General features: G+C 40.0%; 1 protein-coding gene across 11 annotated transcripts in view; it reads right to left on the reverse strand.

The window, feature by feature from the left end:
- The window catches only part of FAM110B (family with sequence similarity 110 member B), a 116,157-nt gene that overhangs the window by 53,102 nt on the left and 35,594 nt on the right, over positions 1-27,461 (reverse strand). For 4 of the 11 annotated variants that reach the window (XM_080379132.1, XM_080379134.1, XM_080379136.1 and 1 more), the window contains exon 3: positions 22,632-22,741. The exons of 6 other annotated variants lie outside the window; for them this stretch is intronic. The gene's annotated coding sequence lies outside the window, so the exon portion shown is untranslated. Of the gene's footprint in view, positions 1-7,959; positions 8,611-22,631; positions 22,742-27,461 lie in introns of those variants that run through there. One more of the 11 variants, XM_080379131.1, reaches the window with a different exon arrangement.

Consider the following 27,461-nt stretch of genomic DNA (forward strand, 5'->3'; position numbering starts at 1 on the left):
CAGCACCACTGTCAGACATACAGAGCTCCTGCGGGCTGCAGGAACAGGGCTGAATACCAGCAGAGCAGTTACTATTCATATGTAGGACTCCAAAAAGTATTTACATAAATACAACGTGCCTGTAGAGAGTTCTCAACTCGGGCCAGTTATTCCACATTTACTACTTATTTTGGAGCTATGTTTTTGAGAAAGGAGAGTCTAGCTGAGGGTGCACCTCCTTCTTCTGACCCAGTGCCATTTGTTCTCCTCTTTCTCACACAGATCTGCTGCTGGGAGATTTGTGCCCATATAGATGTAATGTGGACTGCAACAAAGATGTAACTATGTACGAGCTGAGTAGCACCCAACAGAAATCACCTACGAAAAATAAAGATTTCTTTAAAGCATTTTATCTAGCATTTTTTACTATACAGACATAACACGTTATCGAGGAAGAAAAAAATATCACAATGCCTGCATAAAACACAGAAAACCAGCGTGGCCTGTATGAAATGGCACTGGTATATTTAAGAAAAATGCAAAACCATTTTCCTCCTCCCTTTTGAATCTCTGATACTCTCCAGTTTGTTCTAGCCTCCAGGTATGTTTACACAGCAGCCAGAAATATGTAGGTGTATACACACATATATACGTGCACATTCATACCTAAGGACAGGTGTAAGATGTGAAGTAATTTTGGATAGCAAAACCAATACAGAAAACATAACTTGCCTAAGGTTGCAAGGCCTGCTTGGTCTGCTGTTTGGAAACTTCTAATTACAGAATCACAGAACAGCTGAGACAGGAAGGCACCTCTCGAGACTGTCTAGTCCAACCCCTTGCTGAAAACGGGGACACCTTTCAGGACCATGTCCCAGTTGAGTTTTGAATATCTCCAAGGACAAAGACTCCACAACCGCTCTGGGCAACCTGTGCCAGTGTTTGGCCATCCTCAGAGTAAAAGTGCTTTCTTATGTTTAAATGGAATTTCCTGTATTTTGGTTTGTGCCTGTTGCCTCTTGTCCTGTCATGGGATACCACTAAGAGCAGCCTAGCTCCACCTTTACTCCTCCCCATCAGACATTTATATACACTGATAACTCCATACTTTATTTTAGTGAGAAGCAGGAAAAAAAAAAAAAAAAAAAAAAAAAAAAAGAGCTCTGCGTAGGATCCTAATGCTTCCAGTACCATGTTCTGCAAAAGCCACAAGTAAGAGTTGCTATAAGTGGCAGATGTACATATTTCTTGGAGACGAGGAATGCGTCAATCCAGTTTCAGCAAGCTTGCAACAACAACAAAAATAGATGATAATTCAACACCAGATAGATTTAGTATTTGTAGATGTCTTCTAAGAATGGATGTGTTTTAAGAGTTAGTTGCAGACATGATTTTGATGCAAATTTAGGCTTCATAGTTGTGCTGAAGTAAAATATGAAAGTATAAGTTACTTTGTAGCATAAGGAGGAAATACTTGCAAAACTCTTGCTCTTTAGAAAGCTAAAAATCAGTCAATAGAAAAGAAGCATCTGAGGTTTTTTTACTCGTACCATAGGAAAAACTCCTCATAAAGCCACACTACAGACAAAGAACCCAAATCCTGTATACTTCAGTGTGAAATAGAGGCATGATCTGCTTGGCTGTTGCTCTGTGAAGATTTAACGAAGGCACTCTGCAAAACCTCCTCCCAGTGGAGAGCTTCCAGCGGGATCCTTCAGGCACCCAGTGCAGCAAATGTGTCGAGCAGCCAGCAAAAAACCAGCAAAACAAATGTGACTTTTAAGACAGTAAGCACCCACGCAACTCAGAGCCCTGCAGGCAGCAGTGAAGCTGTCAAGATTCAGGTCAGTAATGTGCCACCATTGCCAGAGACACCTACAAAGAGCAGGAGGGGCAGAAGCAGCTCCTCAGGTCAAGCTCTTACAGAAGCATGGCTGGCGTCGGGTAGCTGCACGCAGGCATCATGGAAAGGACCCCCACTGGCAGAAAGTGGTCAGCAAAGCTCATTAATCACTTCAGAAAGCCTCATCTAGAGATGACAGGAAGATGAACAGAGATGCTTGCTTTCAGTAAAGAGGTAACAGGCTGAGAGAAAAAAAAAGCAGATGTGTCAGACTCAGAAAGGTCAGAGCTAAGATTTGTATCTATCAGAATGAGCTTTCCAAGCAGGAGCTAAGGACATCTTGCTCCAACAAATAAATAAATAATAACTGAAAAAATGTCAAGCATTTTTGGCAAGAGAACTTAAATTCTTCACCTGCATGCCATCCTTGCGCACCTCTGCCTGCAAGGTATTTTTGGATATCCACACCCCCTCAAAAGGGAGCAGCTGCTACAAAGATGGCAGAGCACGTGGTTGAATGGCAGACCGAAGCTGAAGGACAGAAACAGATTGGAGAAAGTGGAAAGAAGAACAAAAACCAAAAGAGAGTAGATGTGGATGGGAAAATGGGGCAGACGAATTTAGAAAGGAGGTAGTTGCAGTCAAGATGATAAGAACTGTAGGGAAGAGAAACAAGCAGCACCAATCACTGAAGGACAGTGACACTGTATGTTGAGGTTCTGTTCTGTTGCACCCACCATGGTACTTTCCACATAAAATTAACTGCAATCATACTGCCTCTGCCAGACTTCACCCAGTCCTTGGGGAGGCAGGGGATAAAATAGCAATCTCTCCACTCCACAAGATGCTAAAGGAAAATGCAGGGGGGTACAAGGGCCACACGGGACAGGAACATGGCTTGCAGTAGGGCTGATGTAACAGTAATGGAAGAGGAAGGGGTGTAATTTATCAAGTCCCTCATATATCTTCTGACTAGACTGCTGTTATAATGTCACAGTAGAAATACAAAGCTGCACACTCATTTCCACATGACTGCAACGCCCAAAATACCCAGTGCCAATTATGACACTGAGATAGAAGGAAATCATCTTTACCCTGTGAAGTTTGTACTGTAGGTCCTTATATAGACAGGAGTAATTATTCTGATCTTATAGTATTTTTCATTCTTTTTTAAGACATTTGCAGTGATGGTTTATAATCCTAAAGCACAGACTGTTCAGCCTACCTTGCAAACTCACAGTCTGTGGTCACATAAAAGATGCTTCATCTTAATTGTCTCTGTTCCTGCCTTCCTCTTAAGCATTTTTCTGCCTAGATTATACAGGCAGGGAACACTTCAGACCAGGGATTGTATCGTATTATGCATCTGCATTATAGACCAACACACCACATTGTATTAATATCTCTCTTTTAGTTTCATTACCTACAAAACCAGTACCTAGACCTTAAAAGAATAAATTATAACCATGGACCCTAAATACATGCAAGAGCTAAACATTCATAAACTTGTGAAAATGCGCATACCACTGCAAAACTGGATATTCACATTTTTCTCCAGTTAAATGGTACTAATAACCCCAACAAGTTGTATTATGCATTGCATAACTTTCCTATAGGAATGTGTTTCTACAGATTTCCTAATCAGGGAGCAGAACAGCCTAATCTTTGGGCTTGTCTACCAGCTTCGAAAATGCTAAGCTCCCTTAAAAGAGAGGCAAGAATTTAATATCCTTCTTTGCCATTAAGTGGGATTTTGCAGTACACACATTCATACTAGGAAGGTATGAATGGATACAGTAAAATTATTGTACGAGATTCAACAGATATGCAGCGAAAAAAAGATGGCCATATATCAGAAGTATAAATAATATACTGTTTCAATTAATAAACCACTATGCTACAGAAGTGTGACACAATTGCATGGCAGGGCATAAAACCAAATAGCATCTGTCATGGAGTGGGCCATTCATGTTGTAAATATGCTATTTTTAAAAGTGAGATCTGGGTTGTAAGCTTCAGGTACTTCATGGAAAGGCTGTAGCAAGCAGTTGTGCCTACAGGTGGCTGTAGCACATCCATGAAAGACAATGTGTGACAGACAGGAATCTCATTCCCAGGATTATGCAAACAATAGCATCCAGATTACTATTTGCCAGTCGTATTCTACATTAAATCTATCAAGTGATACTTAATAATGCAGGTAATACAATTAAGTAAAATTTAAATTAATCATAGTGTAAAAAAATAAATTAAAAAAAATCAATAATACCGTTTTATTTCAATTTACCATACCACTGCAGCTGTGAGAACTGCAAGAAAAAGACATTGCTGCTTCCATTCCCTGCTCTATAAAACATGACCTTCCTCTAAACGTTGCAAAGGTTTGACATGCAGATGCCTAGAGCTAGGCATATTCCATCTGCATGGAGTTTCTGACTCCATGTAGTTAGTCCCCAGAATAACTTGTGCCAGGAGAGCAACAGCCCTGCAAGAGGGGCAGGGCAGGTAGACCTTCCCCACCACCAGCCCTTGCCCAGCTCCTGGAGGAGCACCCTTGCCCCTGAACTAGGGCAGCTGCCATCTGCACACAGAGAACATAGTCATGTTTCTGACCCCGTTAATAAGCGCTGCCACATCAGTGTGGGAAGAGCGTCATGGCAATAAGGCCTTTTCAACTTAGCGTAGACTTCGCCAAGCCTGCAGAGGGAATCTCCACCAAGAGGGCTTCATCCTGCACCTCACCACCACCACCAAGTTTTCAGATTTAAAATAAAACACTTTCACTCAACAAAATACAGAGATCAATCTATTGATTCCCCATGAACTCTCGAAAGTGTTATAATAAGCATTTACAGATGGGCTATTGAATGTCTTGATCATTTAAACAGACATTTCATCAGCAAAGTAATAATTGGAGCTGGTTCCAAAAACAGAGGAAAAGGACAAAGGAGCTTTAGGGCACAGTGTCACTTTTCTCATTCTAATGTAAATCTTTACACACATATCGCTTACTGCTACTCGACTTAAAAACTGTTAAGCATACAAGTACAAATCCTGCAAAATAAACACTGTGGTAATACTTTAAATCCCTATGCCTGTTTTTCAGGAGTATCTCTTTCATTGCTAACAGACTACCAAAAAAAAAACCCAACCCCCAAAAAAGGCATTAACCTTAAGTATCATCTTTCCCATTTAGACTTGGTATGGTTTTAAGTAATGCAAAATTCACTTACACATGTAGCAGTAAAAAGACTCAATATCTTAATAAACCAGAGCTAGTGTAGCATTATTTATTACAGGCACTCAGCTTACTGTATATAGCCATCTCCAACCAGCAGGCAAAACTAGTGTTTCTGAAAACACGACTCTTTGAGGAGTATTTATATTTCTATTAGATTAAAATGAGTACTAGTATGACGCTGAAATTGTTAGCAACATACTAATTTCTACACAAACCTCTATTAGTGTTAGATGGTATAAGTGTTGCTTCCCCAGAGAGAGAGGGATATGAATGGAACACCTGAGACCTTGATTTTTGTAACATACTTTTGTGCCCTTACCATACATACTCATACACATGCGCACACACTGCATCTCTGGTTGGAAAGTAAAGTCTCCCTTTCACATGACAAAGGACTTGGAGACTTACGTATAGGGCAACATACCAGAAGTAAGAACAGTTCAGAAGGGCATAGCAAACATGTTATGCATGCATCTCCTAACAAAGAGTAGTTAACTTTTTTATTTTTTTTTTTACATTGAGAAACTTAGTAGCAAAACTTGAAAATAGAATTTCATTGAGAATAATCTGAAGTGTGCTGCATTTCCGGCAGCAATATGCTGGTTATAGTTAAAATATGTTTACAGCAACAAAGATGACTTTTTGATAGAGTAATCTACACAAACTGTTGCTTCAATTTGTTTTCTTTGTTTACACAGAAGAAAACTGAGGTTGTAACAAAAAGAGAATCAATAACAAAGTAGCTTTATCCTTGCTGTTAGGGCATTGCAAGTTTAAATTACACTGTCACCAGTTCTGGTTTCACAACTGCCATTTTTATGGTGATGTTTGCATAGATCATCACAGCTCTTTTTGGAGGCAGAGATGTCCACACGTACAGAGCTGCTGGTGCAGCATTTCAGTTCTGATGAGTGGTGGTATTACCTGTATCCAACCACCAAAAATACACTAACTTTTACAACACTTTCCTAGCTCTGCTTTATGTTACTTACAAGTAACGATAGCTCAATACACGCCATAGAAAACAGCAGCCTCTCATCTCTTGAAAATACACTGGATATGGTAAAAATAATTCAGCTGGGGATATTACTTTCTATGTTTCTTTATTACTAGCATCACTGTTATTTACTCTTTCATGCAATGCTGTTGCAAAGTCATAAAGATGTAAATAATTTACTTTAGGTAAGCCTCTGTTAAAAAAGGCAGAAGGCATACTTTAACTTAAACCTCTTTATGACACTTTTGGCTGGTAATATGGAGCAGCAACAGAATATGAAACAGCCTGAGAACAACATGCCTTCACATCATAAGTCCTCCCTGTCCAGGCTTAACTGTTACCATGCAAAAAAGCCACTCTCCAAGTCTACATCAAAGAACACAACTTCGGAAGTAAAACCTAGGTGAATGTAGGCAGTGAGGTAACTATTTTAGTCAACAGCACAAATTCAAAGAAACTGAAACGTACCAGCTATGATTAAACCTTCCAAATACTTTTCCTTTTGAATACACTATCACAAATAATAAAGCATGTGTATCTGTTATACCCACAGCAATACGAAGTTACTAACCAAATAAACGCTTGCATTGAAGGGTATCTTCTACTCAGGAGGCAATAACAATTTAATACCACATATTTTAAGAGTAAACAACTTAAAATTTGCTTTGGCTTATAGAGTAGGAAAAACCTCTTCATGGATAGGTGCAGAGGGAAGAGTGAAGAGCGAAGACTAGTACCAAAATAGCTCCCATTCCTAACACCTTTCTGATCCTGGCTGAGACAATCTACGCGTACCTCGGACGCATGGTGGCAGCCAGCCAGCCAGATGACTGGTGACTTAATATACAAGTTCATGTGGGCTCTGGAGTCTGACACAGACAAGGGCATTAACTTTGAAGTCTCAACAGTCAGCCTCAGTATTCAAAAGCCATCAAATGAGGCATGACTACATTAAGAGACTTTTTTTTAATACTTCGCGCTTGCTCCCTTCTGTTCTGAACAGCTTTCACTGTAAAATATGCTCATTAAATATGCATGCTTTTTATAGGAAAAGTTATGATCAATTGATGCATAGGTCAAGTATGAAAAGAACCTAAATGAGTATGATGCTATTATAAATACTGTAAGAGTCTCAGAATCACAGATGACAGATTGGCATATATATCATTTCATCCCACTGCTGAAGGCAGTTCTGACAATAAACAAGGCTTTGGGCCAAAATTTCAGCCTTTGAGAACAATACATATATGTGTGCGTGTATATATACGTATGCATGTATAAAGTACATGTGTGGGCAATCTAAGGATATACTGCAATCTACCAGGCAGGGTGGCTTTAGTTTCATTTTGAAAGCCACTTAAATTAAAACCCAGTCGATGAAACAAAGAATCCACCCAAACATGAAGGCTCCAGCATCCTTGTTGAAAGAACAATAGCATATTACTCCTCATCCCTCTACCTTGTTACAAGAGAAACATCAAGACAGTAATTGCTGTGATCAAACTAAAGAACACTTCACAGAATTATTCTTTAAACTAATCACTATTTATAGAGATTTATCTTCATATGCCAATAGTCATAAAAGCCCTAATTCAATTGCTTTGCAGAAAACATCCCAATAAAAGAAATATTTCTGTTAGCACAACAAAAGGCAACCAGTAAAATCAGTTGCATGCACAGGCTCAACATTTCAAATTAAAGCAATATTCCTGTATAAATACACTCTGTTTTTGAACTAAATCCACTCTGATGATGAGTTTTGTAATCTGATGGCTCTCTCACCAGAGTACACATGATATTAATGAAAGCAAGATCAAATTAAACAGATGACATGATTAACAGTATTCATTTCATGCAGGGCTGTTTTACCGGAGAGATAAAAGACCTGAAAGTAATTACCACCAAGTAAAACTCCTTCGGTGACCTCTCCGCTTGCAGATAGCGGTCCTTAAGTACTGATGTTTTGCAACAAAGACCAGTGCCTTTCATCTGTGGGCTTTCTTTTACGCTACAAGCTGAGCACCTCTCCCGTTGCATGCACACAGTACCTCTGTATCTATGTCTGTAATGCAGCATAAAGATTACTGGGGAAACCTATCAAACCGGCAGGCAGCAACCTCGCCCGCCAATAAGCGCCAGGCACATGCAGAATCCAGCACATGCTCGCTGAGGCTCGCAGACTGTCACCACTGCTTAGCAGGCTGCTAATCTAATTATAGCCATTTGCCATAGCACAGGGCTGCTGAGGCACTGTGCACGAGGAAACGAGAGCCGAACAGATTACACCTTTTAGCCGAAAGCATCAACATTTGGGACTGTTATTTGGCTGGGTGCATAAAGATAAAATGCCTGTTTGGGGCTTTTTGTTGTTGTTTTTCCAAATGATCTGCCTATGAGGGGGTTTGCCGCTGCCTCTGAAAAAAGGATATATTTAGGAGTGCTCTTTCAGAAGCCAACCACTTCTAGTTTGCTAGGTCTATCAGGAGACAATAAAATGCAGCAGTTTATTCCACCAGTAGGAATTCTTGTTTTGAATGTACACATTACCAGCGTCACATAAACCGATCTGAGATCTACTGTGTATGTACAGTACTTCACAATCTACAATGTAGACCTCAGATCAGTGAGGCACCACACACACGCTTTCAGCACACAGTAGCCCTAACAGAAATCAACAGGACCCCCTCTGTCCTTTACGTTTACATGTGGGCAGATACTCAGATGACCCAAGAGCTTCAGTGTGCATTGGCACATAAAGTCCTAACTAAGCTTTCATGAGGCTATGGTGGAAATGCCAAGGAAACTGTTGCCATTATGCAAAACAACTGAATTCATTTGGAAAATAACTTGCCGTGAGCAAATACGCCTTAGAAGTATGGGGAACTCAGTCTAGCAACCCTTAAATTCATTTTATAAATATGTAAGTCCACAAAAGTAAGCAAAGTTACAATCTAAGAGGCCATTATATATTTGAAAGGTGCTGAGAGGTTCTACAATATCAGGTAAACAATCATGAAAAAAAGATACAGGTACCTGTAGTCTAGTCTTCCTTGATAATAAATTTCAATTAATCTTTGCTCTAATCAGCACAAACCAGAATCAATCTTCTGAAGCTTCCTGTTCCCACATGGTTCATATGACCACCTAAGCTTTACACTGACCAAAAGGTTTTCAAACATCAGTGACAAGATGAAATTACACAGCTTGCTTCTCAGAAGTGCCAGTACCAGCTGTCTCTTGTGAAATACAGTACATTTTTCATTAACAATATTGCCAAAATATGCACATACAAACTTTACAGCACATTTTTAAGATGTTCCACTAAGTTACACATAAAACGCACCCATAAACACTACACTTACAAGACCCTGAACCACCCCTGCAGTAATGAGTTCCTATATACCCACACTGGCGTTTTTCTTAATTCTTTACTCTTTATCACCAGCACCATACAGCATCAGGCACAGTCCAAACACAGGATATTAAAGGTTGTTTATAAACATTTTTATCTATCATACTTACTTCAGTACAAAAATTATGTTTGCTACTACATAAAATGTTCCTAATGGCACAAGATTTCAAAGTGGTAACAGTGCAAGACCACATTTATTGACAGTATGTAAATAGCCATGTCACAGCTTTCTTAATCTACCACTGAAAATTGCTCATAAAGAGTCACTTTGTGCTAGAAGCAAACTTCATCTCTGTAAGAAAAATATTCTCAAAGCCATATATGGCTAGAAATAAAAATCAAATGCAGAAATAGCGACATTTTACTCCTTGATTCAATGTTCAGTCAACATCAAGTTTTGTGTTGTAATAAATGAAGGAGGCTGTTTTATTAAGTCTTCCTTTTCAGATTGCATCATCTAAGGAGCTCATCAGTTTATAAAAACTGTGCTTCTTTATAATACTGTAGAATATTCCAAGTTTCTCAGCACTACTGCTTGAAGCCAGAACACTATGTATTCCATGACTAAAGGCAGGAGGGGCCATTATACAACAGTTAAAAACTAATTTTAAAAGAGTTCAAGAGACATGTGAAGAAGAGGTGTGCAATTTGATGATCAGATGCACATCGACTTTTCCAACAACGTTTTGCCAAAGGTAGCAAAAGGGGAACAAGACCAATAGTCCTGACCCCAGTCCTCTGATCCAGCTATTTGGAATGCTCATGTTTGCTAGGCAAAGGAAAAGACATGCACACAGACAAAATAAAGAAAATCAAAGAGACTTCAATCATTCTTTTAATCTAGTCCACATTCAGAGACCACCAAGGCACCTACAACAGGTGACAAAATGACCAAGAATCCTTAAAGAAGAATTAAGCAGGCTTCGGGTATCATGGGACTCTCACTTTTGGCTCCCTCCCATGCAAGCTGCTAAGCCTACATGTCCCTTACCTCTGCCCAGCAGCTCCCAGAGCCCTTGTTGTTCCCTCCTGTGCAGGTCCAGCACCACTTCCCAGCAGTCAGCCTCCCGGCTCCTCCCTATGGAGCTGCTGGCTCTGAGGGCATGTAAAGTCCATGTCCTCGCAAGGGCTGCACCTGCAGCATGCTCTCAACATACCATTGCAGCAGGGTGTTTATTCTAGGAGTTGCTTGCTTTCTTAAAGTGCCATGGTGTGGTTGGGGAACACACTGACAGCTGCAAAGTTGAATTTCAAGAGACACCTACTTGTCTCTGCAACACGATCAACATTCACTAAGCCTCTGAGCTTAGCTTGGCAGACCAGTCAGGAGAGTCTCAATGTCTGTCTCTACTTTAACAATCACTTCTAACCATTGCAATGATGTGTTGGGCGAGGAAGGCACATGGAACAGCACTGTAGGTCTGACATTTGGAGCCAGAGGTCATTTGTGAGGGCCCATGTTCGGCAAAGGCAGGTGGCTAAAACTCCAACTGAGAACAATGCAGAGCTCCACCAGCCTGCCCTGCTGCCCATGGTGATCACACACGAGCATCTGGACAAGGCACCAGACCTGCAATAGGATACAGCCACATATAAGCATGCCAGCAAGAGAGGCCAAGAAAGGTTTCATGAGGACACAGTCACAAGAGATTATGAGTCCCAGAGAGAGGACACGGGTTTCATGAGGACACAGTCACAAGAGACTCCAGCAAGTCTCTGTTGAAAGTGAACAAATTGTGAAAGCTACACAAGTTGGCCAATATCTGGCAGACTTTCATCGAAAGCAAAAGGCTGTCCCTGGCACAAGTTATCCGCTTGTGCTAAGCTTCAAGTTCCTGCTCCTCTGCGTGGAAACAGAATGTCTCTACAATGTTAAGTTTTCTCTAGCCCTGTTCCTTGACAGAACAGTTTCAATCAAATTTTTCCAAAGCCATATGGTCTGAGGCAGATGCCCATCACAGAGGGGAGAGGAAAACCTATGGAGATATGATGAATTCATCGTATGGTACTGAACCCAGCATCTTACAGCGAAAACTGCCTAGCTAGCACATTAATGAATTTTACACTCCATTTAGGCATATCTAAGTGAATTAACAGACAGATGACTATTTTGGGAACAAATAACTTTCTACTATGTTGTGATCACTTGTGTAAGTACACATCTATTCAATGATTTCATTACAAAAATGCTAAAAATACGAATTTTCTGGTGCGTCTTGCAACTATATAGGTTTCACTTGTCTAGAACTTCCACTGTTTAGAATCACTTAACCTTTGACTTAAACATATACCAAATATTGTTTGGAAACTGCTACCTCAGTTACTTAATTAGATTTTGCAAAGTATTGTAAACATGGAATGAAAATGAGTAGAGCAAAAAGGTTGGTGAATCAACATGCTACATTTCTAAAGGCAATAGTGTGTACTTTCCCAAGCTGTAGCCTTGAGAGATTGAACTGAACCAATTACTCTAATGAATATTTCACTTGGCTTGATGCATTCATTAGACTTCAGAAGTAAGCTAAACTATCCCATGGTTATGTATACATAAAACCAACAACAAAATCTTAAGATTTCTGTATGGTACTTTTTACATTTATAGAAATCAAAAGATGAGGAGAGTTTTCCATAAATTTGTCTAGATTTCAGTTTTCCCTCACAAAGAAATTTACTTTTTCTTTTGAAAACAACCTTTGACTTCACAATAGTTTTTTGTTGGGCTCTTTCCTTTCTTAGCAAGTACTTGACGGAGTTTGGGAAGTCTGCAAACTGGTGGCAAACCCATCACAAAGCCTATCATCGTTCAGAGGAAAATGAAACATGGGCCTAGTGTTTGCCATGTAAACTTTTCTCAGGAAGTCACGAATGCCAGGCTTCAAGGTCAGCACTCAGCATGGAAAAAAACTACGTTCGTTTTACGGAGCCCAGGGATATTTCTTGGATTGATACCAGTTTCAATTGGTAAGACAACAGTTGCCTGTACTTGTGTGCATATACACGTGTGTACATTTCAGTGCTACTGATCATGTTTTGAAGTTGGTCAGCTAACCTGCAACTTCAGGGTTTTCTTTTCAAATGTGCTAATTATACCCATAAACACCCCAGACAGCACTCCTCTGGATGCTTAATAACAGGCAGAGATATCTCAATATTAAAGCCAGAGATTTTCTGCAGAACAGCACTATGATTGATTCCTACAGAGTATTTTTTATAGCATTCATTTCACTTTTTTCTCAGAATCATGAAAAAAAAAATCCACACCCCCATGTTCCACAGGACATTACCATCCCTCACCTTCACAGACCTACAATGTTAGCATGGTCTTTACCAAACACCTAACTGACTGAAATGAAGGCACCCGTCCATCACTGCCACCTTGGAGAACCATGGGAGGATCAGTTAAGCTGTCAGTGAGGTGTGTTTCATCCTACCGCTGATGGATGCAGTAAAGAAGAACCGTGAAGACCGCAGGAGGTTTACTACGCTGAGCATTTGCACTTTGGCCACACAACCAGACATGTAAGAACACAGTATTATTTTGTTGGTATCCTTAAGAAAACAGAAATCCCAAATTCAAATAAGTCATTTTAAAGACTTCACATCACTCTGAAACATGCTTCGTGTCACACTACTCCAGCACACCTCCATCCCAACGCTGACCTTCCTCCTCAAGTTCCTTCCATTTTTCCTTCACTGCAATGTTTTCTTCCACCTTCATCCCATATTTCAATAATCACTTCAAACTATACAAATATATTTCATGCCCTCTTGTCTTTCCATCCTACTTATTTTTTCCTCCACTACCTTTCCTCAAAGCTAGCAGCAGAGATGAGTACGAACTGTTAATTTTAGAAGGCAACACACCTGTCAGCTCAACTGAGACCTCAGCAAGGCCAAAACATGTGTCTTCTGTCCACTACTTCATGACCTCTGGCTGACCAGCTAGGCAGCCATGAAGTAGGTGAGCCACAGAAGGGGTGCACACTGCTTACCAGTAACACAGTAAGTACGAGAAATAGCTTTAAATAGCATATCCAGGCCATGGACCCCATGTAGCGCATGCCTGATTTGCATAAAATCAATGATCATGACCCTAGTGAAACAAAGATTATAAAATATATTATAGAAAAAGCAGTCTCTGCTTCCAAACAACAAAGTTAGAAAGACACATTAGCAGAACATAATGAACAAGTTTAAAAAGAGAAAGCAATTGGGGGAAAAAAAAAAGGAAACATGACTGATGTTAAAATGCTGAAGTCCTAACATAAGGTATTACGTTAGCAAAAGTCAACTACTCACAAGGACATGGGAGGTTAAAACTACATTAGAACAAACCACAATAGGGCTTCAGAAATGGAGATACATTTTTCTGTACTTATGGTGGAAAATAGGGATCCTAAGAGTATCACTTAAGCCAGAAAACTGACAGACAAGTACAGATTTTCCTCAGTGGAAGAGCAGAAAAAACGAGCTTGCAATATAGTAAGTATACTTCCAGTACCTCCACATCATTAATTTTCATCACCACTGCTGGCACTTTCTTCCCCTTATTTAGTATAATTTTCACCGTGACCACCTCACTGCAGTGAGTGATACAATCTGATGCCGAGTGTATCTGAGATATCTATAGGTTGGCCTGGGAAAACTTTAAATGCAAGTCTGCCATTAGAGGACAGGTATAATTTTTCAAAAATGCTATGCTGCGAAGAGCACAAAAACTGAAGGATGAAGTGTAGCATTCCTCCCTTTGAAGGGAAGTCAGACTTGCTCACTTATGTAATTAAGAATGTTATTTCCAATTCTGAGTAGAAAGCGCAGCTCCAAGGCCTTCTTTGATCTTGTGTGATGACAATGAAGACCCATCAAGCTCTCTAAAGCCCATTGTTATTTTATTCTTCAAAGACTGTTTTCCGGTCTCTTACATCTCTCTATGCGAAGTGTTTACGTTGAGCTGCAAGATGCAACTAGAAAGCAAATCAAGGTGTGACTGTCAGAACACGAAGTGATTCCTCACAGATGCTAATGTGTACAGGCACTCGCTGAAAACCTGCCCTGCTGCCAGCGACCTCGCTGGGAGCTTGGAGACTCGAAGTCTCAAAGGTTTGCAGTCTCTAGTCCACACCCATAATTCAGAGTTTCAGAGCAACTCTCAGATCTTGCTACTTTACACAAGAGTTGAAGATATTCAGCACAATGAATCCCAGAAGAAAACTAGCTTTGAATTCAATAGCTTTCGTTATCATTTCAAGGCTAACAAGTTTGAAGACAGCCTACTGAACTTCAAAACTTTTTAGCCAAATGTAAAATAAATTTCGATTTTAATCTTAGAAATATTATTAATTTAATGACTAGAAATTGTGTCCATATAAGACTTCCAACCGTGACTCGCCATACTAGAACACAGTCTCACAGACTTCTTACAAGAAACCAGGAACATTTTGCTGGCACAGATGAAAAGCCTCTCCAGGAAGAGAAGTTTAATTATTTAATAGAGGAAGTCAAAAAGCCCTTTTATAAAAAGTCTTCAGGATTCTCATTCCACATAATGTTCCTGAAGAAGAGCACACTTGCATCTTGGGCAGCTTGTAGACCTAGCAGCTAAAATTCACAGGGCTGATAAGATCCCAGACCCTTCTTCCAAAACTGCTTGCAGGTTTTATCAATCCTCTAATGCAAAATGAGAGCACAAGTCACATAACTAGGGCTACCAAAAAAAGGGGGTCAGACAGGTACCCACCTTTCCAGCCTAGAGACCCCCACTCCTTTTAGCATGGGAGCTAGGGAGCGCTCTGAAGAAGATGGGAAACGTGCACCAAGGGGACACCATCGCATACTGGGGACAAATTACACACTGGTCTCCATTCTCAAATCTTTTTCAGGCAAAACAGCAGGCATTTTCCTCACCTTCCTTTCTTAGGCCTGGGGGCAAAACCTGTTGCCCATTTTCTCCACAGCACATGTCTGCATGACACAGTAGCCTTACACAAGTCACCACTTGTAATACTACTGATGTCAACAACCAGAATTTCCTCAGGTGGCCATCCTCACAAAGTGCTGACTGCTCAGAGGATCAATCCCAAATCAGATGAAGCCTTTTATCCCTTTGTCCCAGCTGCAAATCCCCAGTGCTTCCAAAACAGGTTTCTACAATCACAGGCATCGAGATCTTCAGTTTTACGTTAAACAAAATGCAAGTACGTAACAACCTTTGTCTCACCGGCACTGTAATTTAACACTGCTGACACACACATCATTTTAGTGGGCATTTATTATTTCAGCAAGAATTTATATCAACATAAGATTAGGAATAAAGCAGGCTAATGGTTATAGGTCTGAATTTAAGTCTCCACTGAGAACTCACATGCATATTTCTAATACTGTACCCTGTGAAGGACAGCACATTTTTGAGATCACTGGTTTCCCACTACGTCAAGCAGGTGATGTCTCAGTGGTGAGTCTTAAAGTCCCAAACATGTCAGAGGTGGAAAGGGAAATCAGTAATCCCATAATAAATTAACCTTAATAATATAACAATAATCTTTTTTTCTTGCCCCTATAGAAATTAGGTACAAACATGGGAAGACAAGGTCAAAAAGTAAGCACTCAAAATTAAGTGAAGTCAGAACTGGAGCTTTCAATCTGTCTCAAACACTTATTTCCTGCATGCTCTACAGTAATGTAGTCTTTAGTGGTCTGAACAAGAAATTCTTTCCTTGCTCCCCAAACTTCTGCCTTAATCAAGATCTAAAGAAGAAGCTGCTCCAATGCTAATCAGAAATTAAACAGACACTGATACTTTCAAAGCAAATTCCAGCAGTCTGTAGTCAAAACATAAGCAGCATAACCACAGTAAAAGGGATGCTAGAGAAGGGAAACATGAGCAAGTTTCAAAGTTGCAGAAGTGTTTAATACTGACTGTATTGCAATGTCACTGTATGCATTATTCATATTTTATAACAGAAACCACCTAAGTATAAAAACACTGCACAACTTAAAAACCATTGTAACTTCTATACTCAGATGGACCGCCACATGCAATCCCACCATATTCCAACCATTAGCATAAACATTTATATTTGGAAGGACTGAGGGGGAGCAATGTAAATAACCCTGCACATAGTAGCAAGTTCTCACACTGATCAGTTCAGCACACAGGCTACGGTGTCTGCATGGCTAACCCGCAAAATCTAACCGTTTATCTCAAAGTATTCAAGCTATTCTGAGTACTTAAAACTGCCCCATTTATATAATTCCGTATCTGTTTCATTAAAAACAAATTGAAATAGCTTTGAAATATTGATGTTGAGAAGAATTTAGCAGGCTTATTTTCTCTTTGGGTACTTGGAATGTAACATCTCTTACGGTAAACTGGTACACTACATCAGGAAACAGTAGCTTTTCTATTGTTTTGCATCAGCCCCCAGTATCAATACAGGCTGGGTGGAGAATGGATTGAAAGTAGCCCTGAGGAGAAAGACTTGGTGGTGCTGGTGGATGAAAAACTCGACACAGCCTGACAATGTGCGCTTGCAGCCCAGAAAGCCAACCTTATCCTGGGCTGCATCAAAAGTAACACAGCTAGCAGGTCAAGGGAGGTGATCTTCCCCCCTACTCTGCTCTTGTGAGACCCCACATGGAGTACTGCATTCAGCTCTGAAGTCCTCTATACAGAAAAGACACGGACCTGTTGGGGAGAGTCCAGAGGAGGGCCATGAAAATGATCAGAGGGCTGGAGCACCTTGCCTATGCCCAACACTTGGAGAGTCGGCGTTGTTCAGCCTGGAGAAGAGAAGGCTCCGGGGAAACCTCGTAACAGCCCTACAGAGCCTAAAGGGGGCCTGCAAGAAAGCTGGAGAGGGACTTTTTACAAAGGTATGTAGTGATAGGACAAGGGGGAATGGCTTTAAACTAAATGCGGGTAGATTTAGATTAGATATTAGGAAGAGATTCTTTACTGTGAGGGTGGTGAGACACTGGAACAGGCTGCCCAGAGCAGCTGTGGATGCCCCATCCCTGGAAGTGTTCAAGGCCAGGCTGGATGGGGCTTGGAGCAACCTGGTCTAGTGGAAGGTGTCCCTTCCCATGGCAGGGGGGTTGGAACTAGGTGATCTTTAAGGTCTCTTCCTACCCAAACCATTCTATGATTCTATCATCTTATCAATAAAATAAGACCAAAAAGCAATTAAATTAGATCTATGATTTCTTTTTTAAAATTTACTTCATAAGTTAGGGTAAAGAATTAACTATGTTAAGAAGTCTGTACTCATGCAAAATTTGGGATTTAAATTAACTTTAACAGATCTGAGAGCTCATAAAGGAAAAGCCTGAAAGTTATCTTTCACGTTTTGCAGTAGTCATAATATTTTTTTAGGTATCTGTATGCATATTTTTTCAACTTCCAAAACTACTGAAAGAATGGATTTGGAGTAAAACTAGTAACTCCTTAAAGTCTTCCCAATAATGTCATAATATCTCATGTCTCACAACCCACAACATCCCTCCAGCCTTCCTGTAGCTGAAGTCTGAGTTAATGTTTGGCAGAACTTACAGATAACTTCAAGTAAATAAAATACAAGGGGAAAAAGTACCAAGCCAAACTAACTAGGATACATGAGATGGTCTGGAGATTAAGAAAGTAAAGCGTGAAATCTGTAGAAACTGGTGGCAGTGAAAGAGATACATGCCTGCACTTGAGAAGTTTACCATGTAAAAAAAAACCAAAAAAACCAACCCACACACCACCAAAAAAAAAACCCAAAACAACACAAAAAACAAGGAAATGAAGAAAGCATGTGTACAAAAGAAAGGGGCAAGAAAATCTACACCTAGCAGGTATTTACAGGAGGCAGAGAACTCCAGAAAACAAAGGATGCCTTCCAGGTGGGAGTACATTGTTGCTTACCTCATCAGCTTTCAAAGCCTACTGGAGGCAAATCTATAAAATTTGTGAAGAAAAAAGTAAAACTGCCATTGTTGTACACGTTATTTGCATCTCACTACCACATATCTCAGGGGAACTTACCCGTAACTACTTTAAAAACAAAATTATCCAGGCAAGAACCTTCCCAGCAGCAACATAAGCAGCAGTCATACTTGCCAACTGCCTTTCTTGCAGTGTGGACATAACTTCTTTTACAGATAAATACATTTAATTTACATAGTCTTCAAGGCATCCAGATGGAAAAACAGTATTGATTTCTTGTCTGACCCCCTGTAATTCAGCACTTCAATCTAGTGAGATAAGGTGGCAGATATCCCAATCCCTAGTTAAATACGTCAGTCTGTGGCACACAGCATTTCCTCAACGGAGTAGGAAAGCCGTTAAGGACAGGGTTATGCCTTGGCAAAGACTAACCACCAAAACGAAGGCATCACTGGAGGTGGTCACTATCAGGGAAACTCTCACCAGGTGGACCCCACAGCATGTAGCAAAGAGAAGTCACCTTCTTCTTAAAAACGGTATCACCTCCACCTGAAAATTGGACCCTGTTGGCAGGTGGGGTGAAGTGTTTTGTGTTTGAAGGTACCGTGAAAGAAGACCGAGGACTTATCCTCCACATGCCCTGACCATCAGATGAAAGAGCCTGTGAAGAGCCTGCAGAGGCTGTACTCGTGAGAACACTTGGGAACACTTCCCACATAGTTTTGAACTTTATTTTTCTAAACATTAATGAAACTCCCTGTAGCTTACAACTGAGAAAATGAAGATAGAAACAAGGATAAGAAGATAGAATAAAGCTAAATATAGGTATAGTTACCTGATGCTTTAGATAACTGCTGAGTCACTTGAGTACTTGCACTAGAATCAAAGCATTTGAAAATTAAAGGCTGCTGGGGTGCAATCTACAAAAGAACGGAAGACTACATTATGTGCATATCCAGGCCACAGTCCTTTTTCCTCCTCCTCCCCCAAATTAGCTGTATTTTATTTTACAAGATGAATCCATTTAGTTCTTTCTACAAAGTTCTTTAACACAAGGAGTATCATTAATTTAAAGAGATTCAAAGTATTAAGCTAACAAGATATGAAGCTATTATCAATCAGGACTCTATACAAATACCTTTTCTGCTTCCCTTAACTCTGAAATTTATAGCATTAACTATGACTCAGATAGGTGAGTGAGTACAGTAACTTGGCATAATCATAAGCAATCATCCAAAACAAGGTGATCTAATATTTGTAATTTAAAATTATCTTGCAATCTGACTTACAAAATAAAGAAAACTAAGATATCATTCAAGTTAGTCAACATTTTCATTACAGGCTGCCTATCAGAGTGAAAACTCAAGTGAATGGGCACTGCAGAAGAACATGTTCTTGTAGAAATAAGTTATCAAGATAATAACTTGGAACAGTGACAAAGTAAGCATGGAATAAATAGGTTTACTCATTTTTTCAAACCTGTTCCTATTAGTAGAACGCAGAAAGAGAAGAAGATGACAAATAGAAATCTCTATAGAAGACAAAACCCTACTGGAATATCCACAGGTAGCAGAAAATTTCATTTAGAATTGATGCAAGTGTATCAAGTTTGGATATTGAAATGATTATGTTTTAATGCCAAGCAATTCTGGACAGAGATAACTTAAATCACACTGAAATCACTGACTAACTTCTGGCTGAGGTCACATATCTTAGTCTTACTTTGCTCAAGTAGTCCACCACAGAGAGCTTTGGATCAAATGCTGTTTATATGACACATGAGAAAAGCTCCTCTGAAAGTTTACAGCACCTAGCCTAATATAAATTACAAATTGTGGCTGCAACAGGCAGCAGCAATAAAAAAGACAAAAAGAATATATATTTATTTTTTTAAAAAAAACAATATTAAACAGATCTATGCATTAACATGTCTCTTTATGGAAAACACCATATATAGATCAGAAAACTATTTGAGGATGTTGACATGTACAAATCAGGTCTAGGTTCCAGATTGTGCATTTATCTAGTATAAGTATTTATACTTGCTAAGTCTATTAAGAACCCTATTATTAAGCAGCTTGTTAATTGCTGGGGGTAACAAGCTCTTCTCATGCCATGGTGCCATAGTAGGATGACTCAGGGACAACAGTGAAAAAATAATCTATGAATGAATTCACTGAAAAATTATTTTCTATTCTCTGTACTCTTCGGACTTTAGTAAATCAGAGCACCTAGTACTAGTTCCAGAGGAAAAATTAAATAGGCATCATTGTTGCTCAGCATGCACTCTACAAAACTCTAAGCAGCAAGCCTGAGTGGAAGCATCTGATTTTATCGCATAGCAGGTAATTCTGGATCACCTAGGATGATAACTACCATGACAGTAGCTACCCTTCTGGAAGCAAAAAGGGCTATCTTGAAAAGCTACATTTAGTGGAATGATGCAACTTCTGGTAAGCTGGAAGACAACACCAGAACTGCAGCCACAGTAGTAAAATTTCAGGAGGACTTAAGTACTCCACTGGAAGCCCACTTAAGACTCACCACACTGCATGTAAAGCAAGCTGCTTGCCTCCACAAAGAGCTCTCTTCAGTGCAGAAAACATGCGGCCTCTGCCTTCTGAAAAGCTCAATGCCCCATATCGCTGCTGGTCAGCACTAACCAGGGGTAAGTGAAAAATCCACAGAAGGCATTTAATGCAGAGACTAGCAGTCCATTGACTACTGTGACCTACTGGCCACATTTTATATGTCAAGTCTCTTATGCAACCGTAACTGGTAGATGCAACAGGAGGGATATTCCACCTAATGCCTTAATTCTATAAATTTTCCCTCTCAGACACGGCCTCAAAAACTTTGTGTTAAACAAAAATTAGATTCACCACAGGAGTTAAATTCCTTTACAACAGAGAGAAGATTCAATGTGAATAGAACAGAGAAAACAATCTCTGCCCTGTATCACATGGGTTTAGAATATCCTTCTTCATAAATCTATGTTAGTCTTCCTTTTAAAAATTTTACAAAGTCCAGGATTTGGTTGTTGATGGGGTTTATGGCTCTTTCAGGGAAGTCATAAAATCACATACCTAGTATTTTGACAGCGTACTTCTGACAATTAAGGTAGCTGAAAATTTCACCATCTTTGAAAATGTATCCACTAAAGTAACAGCATGAATACCTACTTACTTTAATTATTAGGGGGTGGGGGTGGACAATCTGTGCATCTCCTAGGAGAATAAACTTTACAATTGTCAAAACTGAAAGAAAAGCTTCCAAAAGAACATAGCTTGCAACCCATCCCAAGTAATTTCTCCACATCAATGCTGACTAGTAGCTGGGAGTTCATAAAACTGCTGGTGGTTGGTTTTGGGTTTGGTTTTGTTTGGTTGGGTTTTTTTAAACAATTTAATCATAAAAAACAATCAGAAGAAAAAGTAGAGGAAATCTACACACCTCTGCCCCTCAAGTCATCTCCGTTAGATAAACTGACTGCAGAAATTCAGGTTGACATGAGGCATTGCAAAAGCCACAAAACTGCTTTATGTATCTGTGCGGCTTCCAGCAGTGAGTGCCCAGAGCCACCTGCGAGACAAGTGACAGCTCCAGACAGGGACCACAAGGGTCATGACGAGTACGTCAACTGTACATCATACTCCGGTGTGATCTCCACCTGGCAGCCATACAGAACATTGACTCTGATACCTGGACACTCACACACATGCTCAAAGGTTTTCTCACCGTTTTCTTCACCCCCTTGATTTGGAGAGGACCAGTGAAGGGTGGGACCTGACTGCTTTTTTAATCTAAATGAATGCTCATCTCCTTCTTTTTACTAGGTCAGCACTTCAACATTACCTGACAGAAAAAGCTAAGACCACAAGGTGATCCTTTTAGCAGTGTGGGGCCCCTTAAGGTCCAAAGGCCACATACAAAGCAGGTAAAACAGAGTTGGAAAATACAATTTATTTCTCTTTCTGTAGTTGATGGCCTTCATATGACTACTTCTCTGAGAAAATATGAAGCACTGAATAAGAGAACTCCAGGAAAGACCAAACCAAATCTGGAGAAGGAGGAAGAGAAGGAATGGTGAAAAGTTTGTGTAAACTGAATAGAAATCTGAGACTTAAGATGGGCAGAGTTCCCTGGGTGTGAGTTCAAGACAAAGAGAATTTCTTGTAGTTTTAGGAGTGCAATTGTATATAGCTATACAAAGAAATATGACTGTCATTCACTGACCTCTCTCAGTATCCCAGCAAGCTTTGTGGTCTTCTTTTCCCCATCATCAACTTCAGATACAATTCACCAACATCACAATAATATGGCTGGGACTGAAATCCTCCGAGAAGCTTAAAACGAGCAGACACCAAGCAAAAACCATCAAGAGATCACTCTAACAGTGGAAGAAATATTCATCTTAGAAGATCTTATCCCTTCTCCTTTCTGCAACTTCCCATTTCTTTGCATGCCGCTCCACCCATTACCAGGAAGGGCCATCAATTTTGGCTCATTCTTCACCTGACAGAAACACCTTGCAGGCCTCTCTCATCTGGCCACTTCTCTCACAAGCCCTCCACAGAGCTGTATTCCTCTTCTGGCCTGTCTGAAACACTAACCACACTGCAGAAACACAGGTCAGAGGGGCTCATCTCCCCATGCTGTCCAAGCCTGGGCCTCTCTAGTTTTGTTTCTCCACCAGTGTATCTGCTATGCCATCTCCTGAGCAAGCTTTGGTGTCCCCACCTTCCTTCCTGTGACACCACTTACACCTACAGGGATCTGCTCCCCCAGCTCCTGCACCATGGCTGTTCCTCCTTCCCCAAGACTTCCCCCGTGTCCTGAGGTACCAACTGACCCACTGCGCCCAAGCCTCTCACTAACTCAGATCCCTTTACTAAGCAGCTTCCAAACATTGCGCAGCAGTGCTGCTGAACAGCACAGCAACTTCAGCCTCACCACCAGCCACCTTCTACGACCACCTTCCCTCTTCCTCTGCTGGCCTCCTCGCTAACACCACCTTCTTCACTATGCACAACTGCTTTGCTCATGTTTGAGGGTCAATGAATAAGGATGTTGAATAATTTTGTGTTGGGTATATTAATGCATGCCTAAGGAACAGCAAGCCCCTTATTCTCATGCCAGGTATAAAATTTTAGAACAATTTTGGAGACAGAATAATGAAGGACACAAAAAACTAGAAAGTAGGAAGAACTGCGACATGCTTGCCAAAAGTATATTGGGCTAGACTAGCCCGGTACTTTTCCTTAGCACTGTGTTTTCTTGATAATGGCACTGTGTACGCTTAATCTCTAGACTCTGCTACTGTAATTCCTATGAATAGGAGTAGGAAAAATGGAAGGAGTAATAGCAGCATAAAGTGCAAGTTCATAATCAACACCTGCTAAAAGTGGCAACCATCAGCTAGAAACAAGAATAAAGACCACATGCATATCACTTTTGAATATGAGCTGCTGTTATGAAGCCAGCCGTGATGGGGGTCTTGGGCAAAGGCTACCCCAGGAAGAGAAAAACATAACTATTATTAATTATGAGCTTTCACTAAGCTGGAAATATGCAGCCTTTTCCTTTGAGGAGCAGAGTTAAGAGAAAAGCAGGATACTTAAGCTAGTTGAAGAAAGAAAATTACCAAAAATTTTAAACCACATTTTCAACTACTCCCAACATCTTCAGCAAATACTTCAGCAGACAATCAAGATGACAGCTTGCACCTTTCAGAGGTACACACTCAGTGAAAACCATATGGTCAAGAAAATGTAGTTTATTCACCAACATTTCTCTGTTGAATCATCAGGGCACAAGTGTTCAAAATACAGGTCGGAGGAAACAACGGCTCATTTTGCGGAACAAGATTTCTACAGCTCATAGAAAACCAGTATCAAGCCTGTCACATGTAACACGTAATGTAGCATGCGTTACCTGCGGCATAACCAGTAAGATTAGTATACACCAATGAATTCATGCATCACTATTCTTTTGCATAGGAGTACAGTCATATTTTTGTATCATGTAGCAGAGCTGCAGCAACAGTGTGAGAAACATTGGTGCCAGTAGAGGGAGGCAGTTGCTCTCCAGGACACGCATCTTCACACTCCCTGATGCACAGTAGGAAGCCAAGGACTTTGTTTTTGTGGAAGTGAACTCACCCCTCAGCCATTGTGTAAATGTGGCTTTAAATCAAGCTGTAATTAGATTTTGCTGTATTTAACAAAACCCCTCTTGTTACTCCTCTTTTCCAGCTCTAGACAGTAAATAAATGTATTCGTGAAAGAAAAAAAGGAAAAAAGTTTATGCCTCTTCCCAGAGCATGTCCTGGCACACATGCAAAAGTAAGTACAAAACACAAAACAATAAGCTTTCAGGACACTCAATCTTCACATTACGTAGGAACACAAAGAACTCTCAGCTGGTCCACTGTCAGACGTCAGCTCACTTTTATCAATATTCTGCTTCACCACATTAACCTTGTTAAAAGCTACTAACAGTCCAACACTTGGATTCTAGCTTTTCTTCATGAATTTAATTTACTTGGCAGAAAACACAAATGGAAATCTTCTGCTAAAGACTCAGGCAAACTAAGACTGCCACGTATTCATTTTAGAACAGATCTTTTCTTTTCCTCTTATTTTAACTATTATGGTCATAGCACTGCCTTTTTTAACCAAATAGCTTTATCTCCCCCTGCAGTCTTTATACAGACTGGTACCCCTAAACTAAAACTTGTGAGTTTTCTTCAAATCCATTTTACTGTAATACATGTTGCACAGGGTGGTTTTATTTTGTTGAAGCTCTTTATGAGCTAAACTGCATATTTCCATTGCACTTTATGTTGCCATACGAAGAACTGCATAGCAAATAAAGTTGAGTCCACTCAGAATAATAAAACAGTTTTGAATGCCGTTTGACTCCAAAGCTTACACAGAACTTTATGGTGGTGGTAACAACAGTGTGTAATGTAAACTAGTGCAAGGAAGTCAAGAGGACGTGCCCAAGGCCACAAGCAAGTTAGCTGCTCATCTAAGAACAAAAAGTTTCTGCTCTTTCTAGATCTTCTTGCTAGCAAGTCAAAGCCTACTGATAACTATCCGGCCTTAACAGAAGTTTCAGATTCTTTAAAAGAAAGAAGAGACCGGCCACTATCAACTACTTTCATGCATGCAACCACTTCTTAGGATTAAGTTATTTGCAGAAGCTACTCATTTTTAGGAGAGTCTGAGAAGTGGACCTTTTGAAAACAAACTTATTTCAAGAATGCATGCTCCAATATCCTAATTCCTTACAAATCTTCTGTCATGCTGCAAGGTTTAAGAAACCTAAGGCTGGTTTAGAGGACTCAAAAGATAACCTCCTTCTGAAGTCAATTGGCATTTCAATATCTAAATGGAAAAGATCAAGGTAAAAACAAATACTGGGAATAGATTATCCTCCTATATTGGGAACAGATTATCCTCCTACACCCATAGAAGAATTCTCACATTTGGTTGTGGGGTTTTTTAATTAGCCAATACTAGCTGTTCCTGAAGGCAGAATAATGAAGTTTGGTTCAGTACACACCCAAAATGACAATTCAAAACTCTTATTATGTGCAGAGCTTCTTCTTCTGAAACTGTAAATCACCTGAACAAAAGCTCACAGGTACTCAGAATCCTCATTATCACTGTACCTCCACTGATGAAAATATATATATATAATTAAATATCCTGCACAGAAATTTGCCATAACCAAAGAAACTATAGGTACATCTATTTTTGCTCACCTTCTTTGACCCATAGAAAACAAGAGTTTATTTTGTTTTGTTTTCTGGAAGTCTGGAAATTGCCACAGTAAAGTGAAATTGCCACAGTAAAGTGACATGATCCACAACTGTGTGAAACATTTTGAGTAGTAATGCCTAACCAAGCCAACAACTCAGAAAAAAACTGGGGAAGAAATCTGAGAAAGAATGTAGCCAATGGTATGGTGCCATAACTAGGAAAGGGAAGTTTCTACACTAACTCCTGAAGTGGAAGTATACAACAGGATTAGCCTTATCTTATTTAAGTTTCTTAACAGCAAGACTGCATCCTCCTGACAGCATTCTGTTTCCAGCAAGGCTCAAACTCCAATTGTCATTCTTAAAATAAAGTAGGAATAGCTATGTTTGGCAGAGCTGGAACCATGAGGACAAAAAGAGCCAAAACAGTTCATTCAGGTTTGACTCAAGAGGAAAAACTAAATTTCAGGCTAGACAAAAATAAGACACAACATATTCCAAGAAGCTTCCAGCCTACCATTTTTAGGTTATGCCCTGCACTTTTTCCTGCTTTTCAATTCATACATAGGAAGGTCAGATCATAAAGCAGCTTCCACTGTGGTATTTCAATTCAGATTATTCTCTACAAAATAATTAGTGCCTTTCTTCTCATCACTCACGTACTGTTTTGCTAGTCTGAGAATGTTATTTCTGTTTGTCTATTTCCGAGAAGCTTTTTTTGATCCTGTCAAAGTACTAGCATCCTAAACGTAGCTATCTCATGCTTCATGAACTTCAGTGGAAATGCTGTAAGCATTTCTTTTCTTCGTAACTACAGTGTTTACATGGGAATACAGTGCTAGTACTGTAACCATGCAAAGTAAATATGCTGTAGTAAATGTAAGCTTTATTCAAAGCATAACTTTAAAAGTCTTTATGGCATACTCCATCCTGGACTGCCAAAGCTAGCGTAGGGAAAAAAACAAAAGGAAACCTAAATCACAAACCTTTCAAGCTAACAAGAATTTTGGAACAGTCAAACTGAAAATCTAGGGGCTAAACTTACTCTCAAAATGTGTCAACCTGTTTGTTAAAGTCAACAGCATTTCAGTTCCACAAAGATGGTATGAGTAGAAATGGGTAAATATTGGAAACATTTTACACAAAAAACAAAAAGGGGGGGGGGGGGGGGGGGGGGGGAGAGGGAGTGGGGATATACCTCTTCTAAAGATTTGTATGTTGTTCCTTGTAGCACCCTTTCTTCGAAAGAGTATTGGGGGGGGGGGGGGGGGCAGTACCACTGATAATTTGATAAGTTT

The sequence above is a fragment of the Falco punctatus genome (genome assembly GCF_963210335.1).
Source record: "Falco punctatus genome assembly, chromosome: 3".
In the NCBI taxonomy this organism is placed as follows: domain Eukaryota; kingdom Metazoa; phylum Chordata; class Aves; order Falconiformes; family Falconidae; genus Falco; species Falco punctatus.